General features: G+C 42.4%; 1 long non-coding RNA gene across 1 annotated transcript; it reads right to left on the reverse strand.

Moving 5' to 3' along the window:
* Positions 1-488: 488 nt before the first annotated feature.
* On the reverse strand, positions 489-17,515 carry LOC130454496 (uncharacterized). The gene is made up of 4 exons (XR_008912092.1): positions 17,375-17,515; positions 16,898-16,968; positions 3,258-3,495; positions 489-2,669 (listed from the first exon to the last, which is right to left on the reverse strand). It is a non-coding gene; the product is annotated as an uncharacterized LOC130454496 (long non-coding RNA).
* Between the last annotated feature and the right edge of the window lie 1,627 nt (positions 17,516-19,142).

A 19,142-nucleotide genomic window follows, 5' to 3' on the forward strand; every position in this document is an offset into this window, starting at 1 on the left:
TGCAAAATATATTTCCTTATTGGCTATGCTGGGGAGGGGGGAGCAATAAAAAGCAAGTAACAAAGAAAATGAAAAAAGCATAGCTTCAATTTGCATTCAGAATTCCTCAGTTCTTTCTGGAGGTAGGGAGCATTTTGCAGCATGAGGCCTTTGGAACTACCTTGGATCATTCTACACAATCTTTATAATAATCTACACATAAGGCAAGGATGTCATTGACGAAAATATGTGCAGGGTACAGGCAGGCTTCACCCCCATTATTACCTTCTTCTTGGTGTTGTTCAATTGTTTTTAGTCCTGTCCAACTATTTGTGACTCCATTTGGGGTTTTCTTGGCATAGATACTAGAGTAGTTTGTCATTTCCTTTTCCATGTCATTTTTACAGGTGAGAAAGCTGAAGCAAACAGGGTTAAGTGACTTGCCCAGGGTCACACACCTAATACATGTCAGAGGCCAGAATTGAATTTTGGTTTGAATTCTTCCTGACTCTATGCCTGGCACTCCATTCACTGCCTTACCTGGCTGCCTTAGAGGTAGAGAATTGTGCTTATTATTCGATGACTGTAGAAAGTATTAGATTTCATAGATCAAAACATTCCTTAATAGATTGCCTTCCAAGATATCTTGTATGTTTATGTTATGATCATATAATACTTTGATAGGTGTAATAGCAGAGACAAGTTTGGCAATCCTCTGGTTCTAAACATCAAACAAGGCACAAAACAAGAAGGCACGAGGCAACTTTATTGTCTTTGACAAATCCACCTGTTGGCAAACTCACCCAAGGTATATGGCGCCACCATTGAGTTAGTCCACCAGCTTCGTCCAGCTTGTTGTTGGGTCATGTATGACTCTTTGTGACCTCATGGACTATATAGCACAGCAAGCCTTTCTGTGTTCCACTATCTCCTGAAGTCTGTCCAAGCTCATGTTCACTGTTCCCATGACTCTGTATATCCATCGCAATCTCTGCTGTCCCCTTCTCCTTTGGTCTTCAGTCTTTCCCAGTATCAAGGATCTTTTCCAATGAGTCTTGTCTTCTCTGAATGTGGCCAAAGTATTCAAGCTTCAGCTTCAGGATATGATCTTCTAGTGAAGAGTCTGAATTAATTAAGTGCTGATTTGATCTCCTTGTTATGTCCAAGGGACTCTCAAAAGTCTTCTCCAGCACCACAATGTGAAGGAACGGATTTGCCGCTGCTCACTTTTCCTTACAATTCAACTCTCACCCCATACATTGCTACTGGAAAAACCAGGGCTTTGACTAGATGGACCTTTTGTGAGCAAGGGGATGGCTCTTCTTTTAGTGTGCTGTCCAATTGGTTATAGCTTTCCTTCCAAGGAGCAAATGTGTTTTATTTCATGGCTGCAGTCACCATCGACAGTGATCTTTGACTCTAAGAATATAAATTCTGACTCTGCTTCCATTTCTTTCCTGCTGTTTGCCAGAAAGTGAAGCCAAAATCTTAGTGGTTTTTTTTTAATGTTAAGCTTCAAGCCAACTTTTGTACTCTCCTTTTTCACCCTCATTAAAGGGCTTCTTAATTCTTCTTCACTTTCTGCCATCAGAGTGGCGTCATCTGTGCATCTGAGACTGTTGATATTTCTTCCTGGCAGCCTCAATTCTGGCTTTTGATTCATCCAGTCTGGCATTTTGCATAATGCACTGCACCTAGAAGTTAAATAAGGTGACAACATATAGCCTTGTCATACTCTCTTTCCAATCTTCTAACAATCCGTGCTCGGCTCTAACCCTTACTTCTTGACTGCTATTCAGATTCCTCAGGAGACAAGTAAGATGGCACTCCTGCCTCTCTGAAGACTTGTCCCATTTTGTTGTGATTCACACAAAGAGAGATCAAATGGAAGAGGGATTCTCGATAGGTTGTGAGGGCTTCCAGATACTCCTGTTTTCAAGTAACATTGTGCTAATTGTATTAAACCACAGAATATTGTTCCTGTTGAATTCTTTCATTCATGCCCTCCTCGTCTTGATCTCATTTGGGCTTTTCTTGGCAAAGATACTGGAGTGGTTTGCCATTTCCTTTTCCAATTCATTTTACAGATGAGGAAACGGAGGCCAACAGAGTTAAGTGACTTGCCCAGGGTCATGTCGCTTAGTAAAGTGTCTGAGGTCAGATTTGAACTCATGAAGATGAGTCTTCCTGACCAGAGACCCAATACTGTGCCCATTGTGCCACCTAGCTGCCCACCCCAAAATATTACAAAGCTTATGAAAGGAAGACATATTCACCCCAAGCAATTTAGTCTAGCACTCACACATGAAAAACCAAGTGGATGAAGCCTGCCTAGTGTCCACTTCTGATACACTCTAATGGACAGTCCACATCAGTAAATATCTTTTGGACAGTTACCAGAGATGGGTGAAGACCTGAATAAGGAAGAAAGGCAGTGGGCTGTATTCCTTGTGAGAAACTGAAGAGGGCTTTGGATTACCTTGAGCTTCTCTTGAAACAAAGGATGAGATGGTTAAAAACCAATATTCTCCTGGTGATGCTATATGATGTGAGTCACAGAATGCAAGAGACTCTGAAGAAATGCAGATCACAGGGCATTCAGCGATGGGCAGAGAAGTGCCTGCTGGGCATTCGTAGACAATGACATATGGCAGGTAAGAAGTAACATAAAAGATCTCATCTAAGAGTACCTGGAAAAGAAGGTGAGCCAGACATGAAGCAAGAGCAACAAATGATAGTGTCCAGCTCACAAGCTCTTCTAATAGCCCATCATATCCCAAGGCATTAAAATCATTAAAATAAAAGGTAGAAAGCAAAGGCATCACACTGGCGCCAATTATTCCTGTCCACATCTTCTCAAGACATGCACTGTTGTTCCCCCTTCTGGTAGTTATTAAGCAGATAATTAATTATCGTAAGCATGGAGACTGGCCAACCAGTGCTTCTCAAGCTATCCTCTGAATTAGTCTGAAGTGTCATCACTTCCTTTGGTTTATAAATGAATAAAGGGGGACCTACGATTGTAAATCTGAGGGAAGAGGGGGCTCTTCTGCTCTATATTGCTCCCTATCAATGAGCTAAAGCACTGGGTTCAAATGTTGTCTCTGACAGTAGTTGTATGATACCAAATAAGTCACTTAAGCACTCTTGGTCTCAGTTTCCTCTTCTCTATAATGGGGATAATAATAGCAGCTGTCTCACAAGGTTATTGGGAGACGTAGATGAGCTAATGCATGTGACACGCTATAGGAATGTCAGTTACTATTATTACAAAATACCATCAGCTGAGGAATGCTTCAGTGGAGTCGAAGGTCTCACTTGCCCCCGGACATCTCTCTCCCTACCAACGTGACCCTGCCGATGCTGGCAGGACTTGGCACCGATGAGAGAGAAGCAGGTGGCCAAGTGGACAGATGGAAGTGCAGCATGCATTTCAGGGCTACGAGGCAGTCCCTCCTTCTTTCCCTCTCGCTGGTTTGTTCCCATCTTTCCAGTAGAACTTGTTTTGAGCAAAGCCTGGAAGGAAGACAGTGAAAGTGGAATGGGGAGGAACTGGAGCTGCAGTAGTAGAGGAACTTCCTCTATCCGTGCAGCTTGGCACCTTCTCTGTCACTTACAGTTCTAGAGATTTGCCTACAACACTGTGAAGTTGAGTGACTTGCCATGAGTAACAGAAGCAGTTTGTGTCAGAGGAGGGTTTTGAACTCGGTACTTCCTGATTCCCAAGCCACTTTTCATGGAATTTAATATGTTTGGTAAGTACATTTCTAATTGAATTTAATCTGATTCCTCAATAAATCCCTGCAGTCTTCCGATCATAGACAGTATGGTTTAGTGGCTAAGGTGCTTGCCTTGAAATTAAGAACTGAGTTGAAATCCTGCTTCAGTCACTTAAAAAGGTTTTGTAGGGGGCAGCTAGGTGACTCAGTGGATTGAAATCCAGGCCTAGAGATGGGAGGTCCTGGGTTCAAATCTGACCTCAGACACTTCCCAGCTGTGTGACCCTGGGCAAGTCACTTGACCCCCATTGCCTAGCCCTTACCCCTCTTCTGCCTTGGAGCCAATACATAGTATTGATTAGAAGATGGAAGGTAAGGGGTCAAACATTTTTTTTTAAAAAGGCATTATGACCCTGAATAAATCACTGAACTTCTCTGTCCCTCTATTTCCACATGCTAGTTGACCTCTGTAGTTCCCTCTAGCTCTGTATCATTGATCTGGCTTTTTTCTTACTAAAATTCAGAAATGCGGCCCAAGGGCTGTCCAAAGAAAAGAAGCAGTATGAAACTGGACTGAGGGCAGTCAGCTTCCTTTCAAGGGTGAGAAGTTGCAGGTGCTGGTTTTGCTAGTTTGGTGACCTTCCAGAGAGACCCTAACGATGATAGGGGAGAATCTCCAAAACAAGTTCTATACGGGAAATATAGCCAAGACTATCTGAAAGATTATTCCAGGTACCACCTCACACCTAGCAGATTGGCTAACATGATAGCAAAGGAAAGTAATGAATTCTGGAGGGGATGTGGCAAAGTCAGGACATTAATTCATTGCTGGTGGAGTTGTGAATTGATCCAACCATTCTGGAGGGCAATTTGGAACTATGCCCAAAGGGCGACAAAAGACTGTCTGCCCTTTGATCCAGCCATAGCACTGCTGGGTCTGTACCCCAAAGAGATAATAAGGAAAAATACATGTACAAGAATATTCGAAGCTGTGCTCTTTGTGGTGGCCAAAAATTGGAAAATGAGGGGATGCCCATCAATTGGGGAATGGCTGAACAAATTGTGGTATATGTTGGTGATGGAATACTATTGAGCTAAAAGGAATAATAAAGTGGAGGAATTCCATGGAGACTGGAACAACCTCCAGGAAGTGATACAGAGTGAGAGGAGCAGAACCAGGAGAACATTGTACACAGAGACAAACACACTGTGGTACAATCAAATGTAATGGACTTCTCTACTAGCAGCAATACAATGATCCAGGACAATTCTGAGGGACTTTTAAGAAAACTATCCATATCCAGAGGAAGAACTGTGGGAATAGAAACACTGAAGTAAAACAACTGCTTGAATACATGGGTGGAGGGGATATGGTTGGGGATGTAGACTCTAAATGAACATCCTAGTGCAAACATAAACAGCATGGAAATAGGTTCTGATCAAGGACAGAATGAAATTGCACTTCAGCTATGGGAGGTATGGTGGGGAGGGGAGGGAGGAATAGAAAATGATTTTTGTAACCAAGGAATAATGTTTGAAATTGACCAAATTAAAAAACAATGTTAAAAAATTAATTAATTAATTACATACTCTGGTTAAGGTAAAAAAAATAATAAAAAATAAAATAAAAAAAAGAAAGACTATTCCACTGTAGACTCAGACTTACCCTCATCACCCCGAGAAGACCAAACCACTAAAGAAGAGATTTGTAAATATGCACACGGTATACCCCCTGGCCACTGCCTTTCCAGATAAGACAAAATTAGAAATATATAGACATGGCCAGTTTGATTCAATAAATTAAATAAACATTTATTAAGTGCCTACTATGTGCCAGGCACTGTGCTAAAGTCATTCTAGGGAATTTCTCCCAGGGAAATCAAGAAAATGCATAATGCCTTTCTCATGCCTCATGGGCTCAACTGGGTCTTACTTTAAACTGGGGATGCTAGGTGGATAGAGAATCCAGTCTGGAGATGGGAGGTCCTGGGTTCAAATATGACCTCACTGCCTAGCTGGGTGATCCTGGGCAAATTTGCCCTAATTGACTAACTCTTACCTCTCTGCTGCCTTGGAACCAATATTCAGTATCAGTTCCTCTAAGATTGAAGGCAAGATGTTTTTTTTTCTTTTTTTTTAAATAGTATTTTATTTGATCATTTCCATGCATTATTCATTAAAGACAGAGATCATTTTCTTTTCCTCCCTTCCCCCCTACCCCCCCCCAGCCGACTCGTGATTCCACTGGGTATCACATGTGTTCTTGATTCGAACCCATTGCCATGTTGTTAGTATTTGCATTAGAGTGTTCGTTTAGAGTGCAAGGTGTTTTTTTAACCACACACACACACACACACACTGCATTATAAATCATCTTTTAAAGGGATCAAGGTCAGCCAGCCTAATTTAGCTACTTGCACCAACATTCTTGCCTGATCCTTAAATATTTCCCAAATACCAGCCTTGAACACAACCACAGTACAGTACAGTCTAGCTGTGCATCAGCTGCTAAGATTAAAGTGGTTGAACTCTAAGATCCTTTCCAACTGTGAATACACGATGACTCTATGACTCATCAACTTCATGCTCAGCTCTTCAGTTTTGCCCCAAGTACTGGCCATGGTGCTGACTACTTGACTGCTAACAAGGCAAACTTCTCTTCTAAAACTCTTCTTCCTCTTTTTCTCCTCCCTTTAGGAAGCTGTGATTTGATGTGCTTTCCTGTAGGGTTTAAAGATTGCCTCCCATAGATAATGGCACAAACATTCTTCCTCCACTTGCTGGCATGTGGTATGGCTTCCAATGTCTCTATGGCTACCTCTTTGGCTTGACTATGTTCCCTAAAATGCCTTTTCACATTTCTCGGACCTCCCATGGCCAACGTACTCTTGCAATGGCTCTTCCTTCTTATTATTCTCTTGGAGCCCTGGCTAGTACTAATGAACACTCTCATCTTACCCTCTATCCCATTTGTGCTTTCAGGTAGGACAGTGGGAAATGTTATCAGCTCTTTTTTTTTTTTCCTAGCTGCTGCTTTACTGCTGGGACAAAGGCTTGAATTTTAAAGTTGTATCCTACTCAAGGTTCCTTCCAATCTTTCTAAGACTGTTAGTTTCATGATTCATTGGCTGAAATTTGGCCCTTCTTCTTGGATTACTTTGATTCTAGGCTCTAGCTGCTAGAACAGAGTTTTGGTAGAGTTCAAGATTTTCTCTTGGTCAAGTTCTGTAAGAGTTCTTTAACCAGAGCTTTAGTCAAAGCAGGGTTAGTGCTTCTGAAGCTATTATGAAGAATCATAAGATCATCAGTTGAAAACTAGAAGGAATCTCTGGGCTTCACTTATTCTACTTTCTTTCATTTTACAAATGAAGACACTGAAGCCCGGAGAAATGAAGTGATTTGCCTAATATCATACAAATGACCTATGGTAGCACCAGGATTCAAATTCATATTTTCCATTCTTTCTACCGCACCAAATTATTTATTCCTCTGGGAGCCATGCTGGCAATTACTTCACTTAAGGGATCTGCTTCCTAGGTTTCCTGGCAAATCAGCTCTTCTCCCAGAAGCCTCCTTTCTATATTGACCATTCACCTCAAGATGGCCTCCCTCCAGAATGATCCACCTTACTTCACCACTAAGCTTCAAGTAATATATTTTTAAGACCTTAGAACTGGGCATGACTTATACCTGACATTGGGTCCAAGGAAGTAAGGGACACATTTGAACTCTCTGGGCCCAAGTTTCTTCATGTCCTAAACAAAAGGATTGGACTAGATGACCTCCAATATCTATTCCAGTTCTAAACCAATGATCTTATCATCTATTGGAGATGACATCCAATTTGGAATGGGGAGAAAGTGAAAGGACTTTACATGATTGTATTTCTTACTCTTCTACTTTAATCACTTTGCTGTGTAATATATTGATATATTGACTCTCAATAGTCTATGGATAGAAAATGTGAACTGGAATGGGGACTCCAGCTGCAACTACATAAATAAAGTGATCCAAAGGATCCTACTAAAACCCAAAGTATCTAAAGGTCTTAATAATGAAGGGATGTGTGACTGGCTATATAAACTCAATCCAAAGCCTTTGTGTGGAAGATAGCACTCATTGCATTGCAACAAACTTTGACAAAACACACAGGAGTGAGGGAACAGCTTGAGGAAAAGGCAAGTCAAGAATGGTTGGTTGGAAAATAGTACAATTTGGTCTGAACAGAGACCATGAGAATGTTTACGATGAGACTGGAGGGGCACTTGAGTGCCTGAATGAGTCTTAAGTGCTTTCTACATTTAGCCCAAGTCTTACCTTCTTCAGAAGCCCCTTTTCCATGCCTCCAACTCAATGGCATCTTTCCATTAGAATGTAAACTCTTTGAAGGCAGGAACTGTTTTTGCCTCTCTTTGTATCCTGTGACAGAGGCTGGCTCCAATGAGCTAGTGCTTAATAGATCCTGATTGTTGACAGTATCTTATTAACCTCACAGCCTCACAAATAATCCAAATAAACTGGCATTTATGCCGAGTTCTGTTGTTCAAACTGAACTTAATAATACATGATCTCATTTGAACTTTACAATATCCTTGTGAGAAAGGTATTTTTCTTTATCTTTTTGGGAGTCTTTAATCCTGTGATTTCACTGGTATAGAGAACTTCTGGCCAGGAAACTCCCTCTGCCAATGCAGATCAGCCTCTCCCACTTGTAGTCTCAGGGAATAGCTGGAGTTATTTTTCATTCTTCATTTTCTTTCTTTTTTTTTAAACACTTGCCTTCCATCTTAGAATAAACACTGGATGTTGGTTCCAAGGCACAAGAGTGGCAAGGGCTAGGTAATGGGGGTTAAGTGACTTGCCCAGGGTCACACAACTAGGGACTATCTGAGGCCAACCCAGGACCTCCTGTCTCTGCACCTGGCTCTCAATCCACTAAACCACCTAACTGCCCACCCCCATTTTCTTTTTTTAAATTCAAATATATTTTATTTTCCCAATTTCCCCAATAATTTTCAGCACACATTTTTCAAAATTATAAGATCCAAAATGTTTTCTTCCCTCCCCCATCTTCCACCCAAGTTGGAGATGGTAAGCTATTTGATCTGGATCACATATGAATTATCATGCAAAACACACTTCCATATTGGTATTGTTGTAAGAGCAGAATCATACAAAATCCCAAACCCCAAATAAAATCATAAGTATACTGATGTGAAAGATAGTATCCTTTGATCCACATCCAACTGACTCAACAGTTCTTTCTCTGGAGGTGAATACCTTCACCAGGATAAATCTTTCAGGATTGTCCTAGATCATTGCATTGCTGAGAGTAGCCAAGTTTTCCCAGTTGATCATTGTACAATATTGCTTTTACTGTGTACAGTGTCCTCCCGGTTCTGCTCATTTCGCCATGCATCAGTTCATGCAGATCTTTCCAGCTTTTCCTGAAATGATCTAACTTATGATTTCTTATGAGTTCATCCTTCTTTTTCAAGGAGGATCAATGACATCATGGGGTCATGTCTTGACTTGTATATGAATTGGATTTAAGTGAAGCTGAGCGGCACAAAGTTGCCAATCTTATTCTCTCTTCCAGTCACTAAAGTCCAGTGACAAGACAAAAGTCAGAAGGACTGGTCATGGTCCAAGATGCTTCTTCAATGTCTGACCAGCCTCTAAGTGCTTCACAGAGCCTGCTTCAGCTGCCTTCCTGGCCATTGGAACAAATTGATTTATTCTGCCCATTCTACTGAGGAAAATCTTCACTTGCTTGGGGTAGACATCCCCCTAACTCACTGGTGAGTTGGATGCCTGTCAGTTACTTTCAAGCTGAATTCCTGAAGCATAGAAGTCATACAGACCAGGATATATAAAAATCAGAATTCAAATCCAGATCTTCTGGATTCCAACTTCATCACTCTCTCTGCTAGGTTTGCTGTGATTGATTCAATTACTACCCAGCTTTCAAAGCCCTGGCCAAGTCTCACCTCCTGTGTAAAGTCTTCCCAAACTACTTCCAGCCATAGTGATTTGTTTTGTTGAGGTTCATGTAGATATATTATCTGGCAGATGGTCCGATAATTACATCCTTCCTTGTGTAAGTCATTGTCGTTTGGGTGCATCCCTCCTTAAAGTCTGAACTTTTGGAGAAGCGGGATCATATCTTGTTTATTATCTTTGTGCACTTACTTCATAGCACTGTGGAAATTCAACAAATGTTCATTGATCGGTTGTAAAACACTTAAAATAGAGTGGGGGGAGGTTAAGTTTTTTTTCACTTATTTTTTCATTTATTCCATTTATTTTCATTTCAGTGAGGCTGAGTTGCACAAAGTTGCCAATCCCCAAAGTTTTGCAGTTTTAAGTCATGAAAGCTTTTGCAATTGCACCAAGACTATTGTGGCAGTACAACACTGGCAGCTTCATTTGGATGGCTTTATCTGGATAACTTTTACTTTCTAGCTCTGCCTGGAAGACTCTGACATATTAAAATCTAGGCCAGTCCATCAGTAAACTATTCTTTCTGGGCAAAGGGATTGATCCCAGGTGGATTTCTAAAGTGGAGTTCCCACCTTCAGAGAGAGGTGAAAAATGGGTAAAAAGCTGTATCGATTTTCAGCATTTAGTCATTCCATAGATCTTCTTCAGTTCCGTTCTAAAGGGCTCATTTTTAGGAGTATTTTAAGGGACCATCAGGGGCCCAGCTGTAAAATGTTAAGCATTGTGCCACAGAGAAGTGATGTGACCTTCATTTCAGACCTTCCTGAGAGCAGTTCTTTATCTACTGCGGAGTTCACCGGATACTGAACTAGCATTTTCTAGAGACCTTTTCCCATCCATTTTAGCAGTAATGGATATTTTAACCAAATTGTACCTCCCTCTCAGTAGTCATCATTAGTCTGCGTTGTGTGTTCACACAATCAAATCTCATTACGATACTGGAACATTCATAGAATTTATGGTTGTTGAAAACAAACAAATTAATTCTTAATGAAAGAGATCGAGTTGTTAATAACTAGTTTGGTTTAAGAATAACTTGTTAGGAGGGGATGCCCATCAATTGGGGAATGGCTGAACAAACTGTGGTATATGTTGGTGATGGAATACTATTGTGCTCAAAGGAATAATAAAGTGGAGAAGTTCCACAGAGACTGGAACCACCTCCAGGAAGTGATGCAGAGCAAGAGGAGCAGAACCAGGAGAACATTGTACACAGAGACTAATACACTGTGGTATAATCGAACGTAATGGACTTCTCCATTAGTGGCGGTGTAATGTCCCTGAACACTCTGCAGGGATCTAGGAGAAAAAAACACTATCCACAAGCAAAGGATAAACTATGGGAGTGGAAACACCGAGGAAAAGCAACTGCCTGAATACAGCGGTTGAGGGGACATGACAGAGGAGAGACTCTAAATGAACACTAATGCAAATATTATCAACAAAGCAATGGGTTCAAATCAAGAAAACATGTAATGTCCAGTGGATTTACGCGTTGGCTACGGGGGGTGGGGGAGAAGGAAAAGAAAATGATCTTTGTCTTTAATGAATAATGCTTGGAAATGATCAAATAAAATATATTAAAAAAAAGAATAACTTGTTAGTAGGTTTTTATGGATTCTTTTTCAGCCTGAGCCTATGGTTTCATCAGCTGGGGGAATATCTGGCATGAATTCCCCAACATGGAAGCTCTATTCACCAATTCATAACATAATGTACAGTCTTAGAGCTTCTAAGATCCCAGGCTAGGATCACACAGCTAGAAAAGTTAGAGGCAGGAACTGAACTCATGTCTTCCTGACAAAGTAACAAAGAGTAAAGCGAAGAGAAGATCCCACACGATTGGCCCTTTCAGCAAGGCTTCCAGGGGAGACTAGTTGACCTTTTTGGCTCCTTCCCTCTTCTCTGATCCTAGATTGACAAATGACACTAAACCAAAGTCATTTTCTTTAAAGTCATTTACCTCCTCCTTCTGATCTCTTCCCCCATTTATCTGGGGCTTTGCTTGATTGTGAAGGACTGCCTGCCCTATAAAACAGGCAGAAGAACACTCATTGGTTTGAAGGCCTTGGCTTTGTATCAGGGAGCAGCAGCCTGTGGGGCTTTAGCAAGAAATGGTGCAAAAGGTGTCCCCAGACAGACCAGTCTTGGCAAAGAGGAAGGATTCCTCATGCTCTGAGAGAAAGAGAAAGGGGTGGTGGGAAGGAGTCCTGCCCACTGTGGCTAGTTGGAGCAGAGGAGCTGAGACAACCCAGGTTCTGGAGCCTCAGTCTTTCCAGGGAAGCAGGAGTTGGGAAAAGGGGTGGCAAAGGGCAGTGAGGAGGAGACGTGATCACCACAGCTGTGATTTTAGGAGTGGTGGAGAGGAAAGAGATGAGAAATCCACTAGCGCTAAAGGCCATGCCATTAGACAAGCATGCGTGTCCCTAAATAAAAGCTGGCACCATGTACTTTTCTCCCCTTGTGGAGGTGGGCTTGGGCACAAGACAGGCTATTGGCAGGCTCAGTTTGGTTTGGTTGAACTGATTTTTGTCTTTATTTTCATCTTCCTGACAAGTGGGGCTCACCAGGTAGCAGAGGGGGAAATAAAAGCGATGGCGGTGGGGAGGAGGAGGAGGAGAAAGATGATGGAGCTCCAAAAGGAAGATGGGTTTCTTTCTCTGGGGAAATGGCAGCCTTCCCCCACCCACGTGGAAACTCCTGCATACCTTTCCATCAGGACCAAAGAATACAAATCAGGGCTCCAGTTTTTGTGTTTCTTTGTTTTTAATGAGTCTGCACATTGCGCCTTTGGACAAACTGTTGGGAATGACGTCCGATCTTTGCTCCCTGCCATCTACCATCACTCTGAATCTACATTGCTGGCAGAGATTCTGAATACCAGATTTTGGCTTCTCTCCTCCCAAACCTTGATCTAATATGACAGTGACTTGTAAACAAATGTTTATGCATGTGGGGGGAGGTAGAGAGAGAGCTGGCATTTAATGAGCATCTGCCAGGCACTGTGCCAAGCACTTTACAAGTATCATCTCACTTGGTCCTTACAACCACCCTGGGAATTTGGTGTCATTATCTTCATTTTACAGTTGAAGAGACTGATAAACAGAGGTTAAATGACTTGCCCAGGGTCACACACCTGGTAAGTATCTGAGGCCAGATTTTGATTTGAGTCTTCCTGACTCTGGCTCTCTCCACCATATCACTTTGTTATCTCCATCTAGGACTAGAAAGGGAAGGAAATAAGCCTTTTCAACTACTTTGCGCTACACACGGTACTATAAACATTAAAATAAAGTTTTTTTTTTTAAAATTATTCCCGGAAATTGTCTGTAATATGAGCATCTATCCATCCTTCCCTACCCTGCTCTAATTATTCTTCTTTTCCTTTTGGGAGGTGCGGGGGACTGGGACGGTAAGAATATCAATCTCTCAAACCATACACAAGGGTATATTTGGGAGGATGTAGGGGGGCTATTCTCCTTTCTGCACAGAAGAGACAACACGCCTAGTAGCCTCTTACCTGCAAAATTGAAACTAGAACTGACTAGCTAAAATCAGGGAGCTTAGTATCAAAAGGACAGTGGAAAAGTCCGACAATCTTAGTAATGCCCTTTTAATTCCTCTTATAAGAAGAAACACACATAGTATTCGACAATGATACATCAGAAACATAAAGCCGATCAGCAGCCCCTCTTTTTATTACTCCAGTGACGATTTGTTCTCTCTGGCGAGGCAGAGGGAAATTGTACTTTTCTATGGAATGGAAACCATCATCTTGTCCTCACACAGAATGCCACTGCGAAATTCTGAGTATATTTATGAGTCATATTGTTAATAATAGCCAAACATATCCAACATTTCAGATGATAGTTCACTTTTAAATCTCCGCTCATCCACTAAGAAATAATTGAGTATTGTTCATCAATTCACGGGTCTGCTGTGTACCAAACACTCTTCTAATAGCTAGTGAAAAAATCCTGCCCTCCAAGAGTTTATAATTTAGTGACATGTACCTATATTGTATAGTCTATAGGAAAAAGATACGAGATCATTGGGTGCTGCTAGGTTAGGTGATTGCCCCAAATCACACAATTAGAGAAGCAAAGGTCAGATCTACACTTTAGAAAAATCGCCTTTGTGACTGTGTGGAGGACAGATTGGAGTAGGGAGAGAACTGATGCTGGGAGACCGATTAGAAGGCTATTACCATTGTCTGGGCTCAAGATGAGATGAAACCCAGAACTACGGTGATAACTGAGTAAGATAAGGAGGGGGGATACAAGAGACTTGACCACAAAAAGGCAGAACAATCTGAGGATTATTTGCAAGTTGTGAATCTGGATCTGGAGAAGGATGGTGGCCCCCTTGACAGAAACAGCGAAATTTAAATCAAGGACGAGTTTTATGGGAAAGAGAATGAGTTTTGTATGTGTTGAGCTTGGAATGCAGGATCGGAGATTTCCAATAAGCAGTTGGCAAGGCAGTGTTGGAACTCAAGAGAGACTGGGGCAGAATCTACAGATCTGAGTCATCAGTATAGAGATGATAATTGAACCCATGCTTGCAGATGAGATCACCAGGAGAGAGAATAGAGTGAGATAAGACAAGAAGACCCAAGAGACCCTTTGGGATATACATGCACTTAGGGGGGCTTGATGTGGATGATAAACCAACAAAAGCAATTGCCAAGGAGTAGACAGATGGGTAAGAGGAGAATCAAGTGTCAAGAAAACCTGGGGAGAAGAAAAGATCCAGGAAGATCACATGTAGTCTGGATCAGTGCTGAAGGGTTTGGGCCAATATTCATTGGCATGACAGAGCAAACAGTGGGTAGTCCCTCGGTTTCCTCTTCCTACCTCATACTTCTTAAGGGTGGTGGTGGAGGTGGGGGGGTGAAGGAGTGTTTCATCAGTTTAAGGTGAGAGACAGCTTCCACCTTCTTCTTCCGCTCTGTTTAATTAGATTTTTTTCTAGGACTTCCAAAGAGGAGTGGAGGAATATGGAGGAGGGTTATCCCTCCTCTACTCTGTCAGAAATGATCTTTTCTCAAACATGGCAGTAAAATCGTGTGCTCATCCAGAAAATCTGGGTTGGGATCACAAGGTCCTGGCTTCCACCTCCACTTGGATTTTCTTTGTCTAAGTCCAGATGACCAAGACCAAGACCAATACCAAGACCAAGTCCAAGTCCAAGACCCCAGATGAATATTTCTAGTTTTAATGGCAGCCTGGTGAGTTTGAGAGGGGAGGAGCTCGTGAATCCCTCAGTTGGTGTGAACTGTTCCTGAGAGTTTTCTGCAACTCCACTTGTTGGAGAAACCCAAGTCATGACACAAGACCTAAATAAATGGTTTGAACCGGGTAGCACCAAGATGAAAGTGAATTCAAAAGTCAATTCAGAAACCCCACAAAACATCATGCTTTAATGTTTTTCAGGATCTACCTTCCCAGGGACTCGATTGGGCACTACAATTTACTGTTTGACTTTCTAATCTTTGTAATCATTCTCAATGTATTCTTCTGAATTGATGTATGTGCATTACTCATTTCTTTTGTATAGAGGTAATGGTTGCTGTAGGCTTGGTCTATAGGGTAACTTGATTACACTTCTCATTTGATCTTGAGGGAGACTTTAGACAGGAGTTCAACCCAAGATTTAAGTGGTTCTTCCCAGGGTTCTGGAGTAGGGACATGAAGAACCAAGAGTTGGAGAGGAAAAAAACAACCTCTCTCTAAAGGGGCCAGGCTCCTTATGAGGATCCAAAATGAATGGTCCCTTTATAGAGAGAAAGTAAATGACACAGTCCATCCTGGGCCCAGCAGCAGTTCTGTCTTGTCACATATTAGACAAAGGGAACACAAGGTCTTTCTTGGGGCAAGACACTAGTGGTTGGCAGGGGTATTGGGGGAGGTCAGCTAAGGTTTCATATAGATGGTAGGATTTGATCTGAGCTTGGAAAGACAGTAGGGATCCCAGGTCATAGGGGAGGAGGGAGTGCCAATGATGATGCCTTACAGAATGCTTTGCATAGGAGAGGGATGGGGTAGGATGCACATGCCACACTGTCAGCTTACTAAAATGGTGCCATCCAACATGGAGGACACTAGGGAGATGCCTCTAGGATACTGGAATATGCCTAGGCAGTCTTCATTGGCCTATCCTATGCCTGGGCACCTTTTTTTTCACTGGCTACATAGTCACAACTGTCAGCATCTTTAAAACAGCTTGTCTCAGACAAATGGTGACTTTTGTGCCATTCCCCTCATCCCCTTCAATATCACAAGATGATGAGGTAGAAGGGCACTAGGACCCTAACCCTCAGGCCCCAGAGAAATGGACTTGGGTCTTTGGCCTCTGTTTGTTCTTTTCTATTCCAAGTAAAGGGAAGGCAACCTCCCTTTTGGCCCAGGAATTGGGGATTCCAGGAATTCAGGCTGGGTGTTGCACTCGGGCAGGCAATAAGACCTAGAGGAGAGAACCCTTGGGACTCCAGAGGAATGTGGGACCTTTACTTGGTGGAACCAGTGCTACATAGATATCGATCTAAATTATAACCCTAATCTCCCTCCAGTTCAGAACTTTGTGGCACCCAGAAGGATTCTGCCAGAAAACACCCACCCACATATTTTTGCTATATTTTTAAGTAAACATTTCTTTTTAAAGTTAATCTGATGCTAAGGACATTGAACTGGTGTGTTAGTCACTTGCACTTGGCCAGGGCAGGGGGCTTGAACGAATGGCTGAGAAAGTTACTGCTGTTCAGTCATATATGACTCTTCTGTGACCCTGTTCAGGGTTTTCAAAGACACTAGAGTGGTTTTCCATTTCCTTTCCCAGCTCAATTTACAGATGAGGAAACTGAGGCAGCCAGCATTATAGTGCGCTAAATGACTTGCCCAGGTTAGCAAGTGTCTGAGACTTGATTTGAACTCATGAAGATCTTTCTCGCCTAAAGCCCAATACTCTCTCCATCGCTCCACCTAGCAGCAGAATGACCTCCTATATAATAAAGGCATTTAGGTGGTAATCCTGCCTTGCTCCTCTGGCTTCTTCTCTCTGCTTCCATTTCTTTATCTGTAAAAATGTTTAAATAGCTTCTACTTCACAGGGTTATTGTGAGAATCAAACGAGATCATCTATGCAAAACACTTTGTAAGCCTTAAAAGTATTACATAAACGTGAGCTGTGGTACTCACTGGGCATACTTGTAGATTACCCACAAAGCCTCAGAGCTGGGTCCACGACTGGAGGGTAGGCGGCTAAAAGACTGGGCAAAAATGGGAAAAGGGATCTGGGGAAATGGAGTCTGGCAGGGGGCTCCTGGTGTACTCTTTTCCTCAAGCCACTGGAACAGGACTAAAAGGACTAAAAGGTGGTTTACATTCTGTAGGGAAATCCTTTCCCCCACATCTCACAGTGTGAAAGGTGGGCAGAGATAAAGGCACAGAGATGGGTCCCTGGGATGAAGAAATCGGCATCTAATCCAGACTGCTGGAAGAGCTCAGATATATATAGATATATATGAAGAAAAAAATATATAGTATATTCACATATACAGGAGTATATATATATATATGATGGGGGAGAAAGACAGACAGATGGGCAGAGAGGGAGGGAGGAAGGGGGGGAAGAGGTGGGGAGAGGGAGGGGAGAAAGGAGGGAGAGAGGTTCACCTTTCCAGAGTCAGCACTAACTATAAGGAGAGCTCAACATGAGTAGGAGCACTCCAGAGGGGGTGCCTGGGGGAGGAATTGAATTCTCATGGCTTGCCCAAAGTGGAATGTGGCCTGAGCTGCGGAGATCACATGGCCTGATGGGAGAGAGCCACACAGGGTCATGTGTTCGTTTTTATTCACTTCTAAATGACTGAAAAATGGCTAACTATGCCTTCAAAATGAAATCCAATTAAATGTGGCAGGCAGAGTATGAGGTAACAATGTCTAGAGCAGAATGTGAGAAGACTCCATGATCTGACTGGAGTTTTCTATAGTGGACTAATGAGATGAATGTTGTCAACCACAACAGGGATGGGGCTAAGAGGAGAAAGAGTGAGCTTTCCGAGTGGGCAGCTTCCTCTAGCACCCTCTAGTGCTGACGGATGCACATAACTATTGAGAGAGAACTTAAGTACTTGGTCTCAATAGAATGAGGCAATTGATCATAGTCCTCCTTGAAGGGGGCAGAGGGTCACTCTTAGGGGAATACTATTATTTTCTTCATTATTTTCAGAAAATCAAAGAAAATAATCTCATTTCCATTGTTCTATCTATTCTATGAAACTCTAAATACTATTCAATTCAATGTAATTCAACAAATATTTGCCACTCTTTACCTGAAATACTCAGTGCTAGGGGATACAAAGAGAAAATCAGACAAGATTTTTGCCTTTCAAAAGCTTACAAACTTGCAGGGGAGCTAAGATATACCAAATTTTCATATTGATTACAGTGATTTGAGAGATAAAAGAGAGCAATCATTTCTAGCCGAGTGTCAGGGAAAATTTGATGGAGGAGCATAGATTTGGGGAGATGATGGCGCATCACTTTCTCTGTGAAGTCCTTTAATTTTGCCCCTAAAGGGGGAAAGCAGGGAGGTGGCTTGGTGGATAGAGAGAGCCAGGCTTGGCGATGAAACCTCAGACACTTCCTGGCCCAGTGACTTTGGGCAGGTTACTTAAACCCAGTTGTTAAAAGTGCTTATCATTCTTCTGCCTGATACTCGGTAACAATTCTAAGACATTAGATAAGGTTGTTTGGTTTTTTTTTAGTTGCCCCTGAAAAAATACAAATGATGTTTTATCATGAGGTAGCTGAGAGGGACCCTATTAACAGAGAAGCACAGCCCCCTGCTGGCTGATTACAGAAAATCCAAAAGAGAATTTTGGGGCTTGTTTAGGCATTAGCCCCAAAGGCAGTAAGGGCTGTGCCAAGGTTTCTGCAGCTGGTCCAGAGGCTTCCTGAGTGCATCAGTCTCGGCTGAGGAGAAGCAGCTTTTGTTTAAGATCTGTGGCAAGGAGTTATAACTAGCTTAACAGTCCCTGCTGGGCTGGAAGGGGAGAGAAAAGCGAAGTTCTTTTGTTTGGGGAGAACCTTAGGGGAGACCTAGAACTAGAGAGGGAAGCCAAGCCCAGAAAACGAGAGCCCTGAACCCAAATGCCATGATTCCCTGGCCATCAGAGCAAGCACTTCCTTTGCTTGTAGCAGTATTACACCTTCATCCTTCTGTTTCCAGTGAAGCTCAGGTCCACCATCACACCTCAGATACTGGTAAACACAACCAGCCTAACTAAAGTAGGAAGACCTGTTGGAGTAGGGGGCCCAATTTACAAGCATTCTAGAAATACTCCCAGTGTGATGGCCTTGAAAGACCATTGTCTTGGAAGCAGGGCTAAGAGTGAAAATGCTGCACCTTCATTACTTCAAGTCCTTGGGAATCAATAAT

This window comes from Monodelphis domestica, chromosome 5, assembly GCF_027887165.1.
Source record: "Monodelphis domestica isolate mMonDom1 chromosome 5, mMonDom1.pri, whole genome shotgun sequence".
NCBI classification, from domain to species: Eukaryota; Metazoa; Chordata; class Mammalia; order Didelphimorphia; family Didelphidae; genus Monodelphis; species Monodelphis domestica.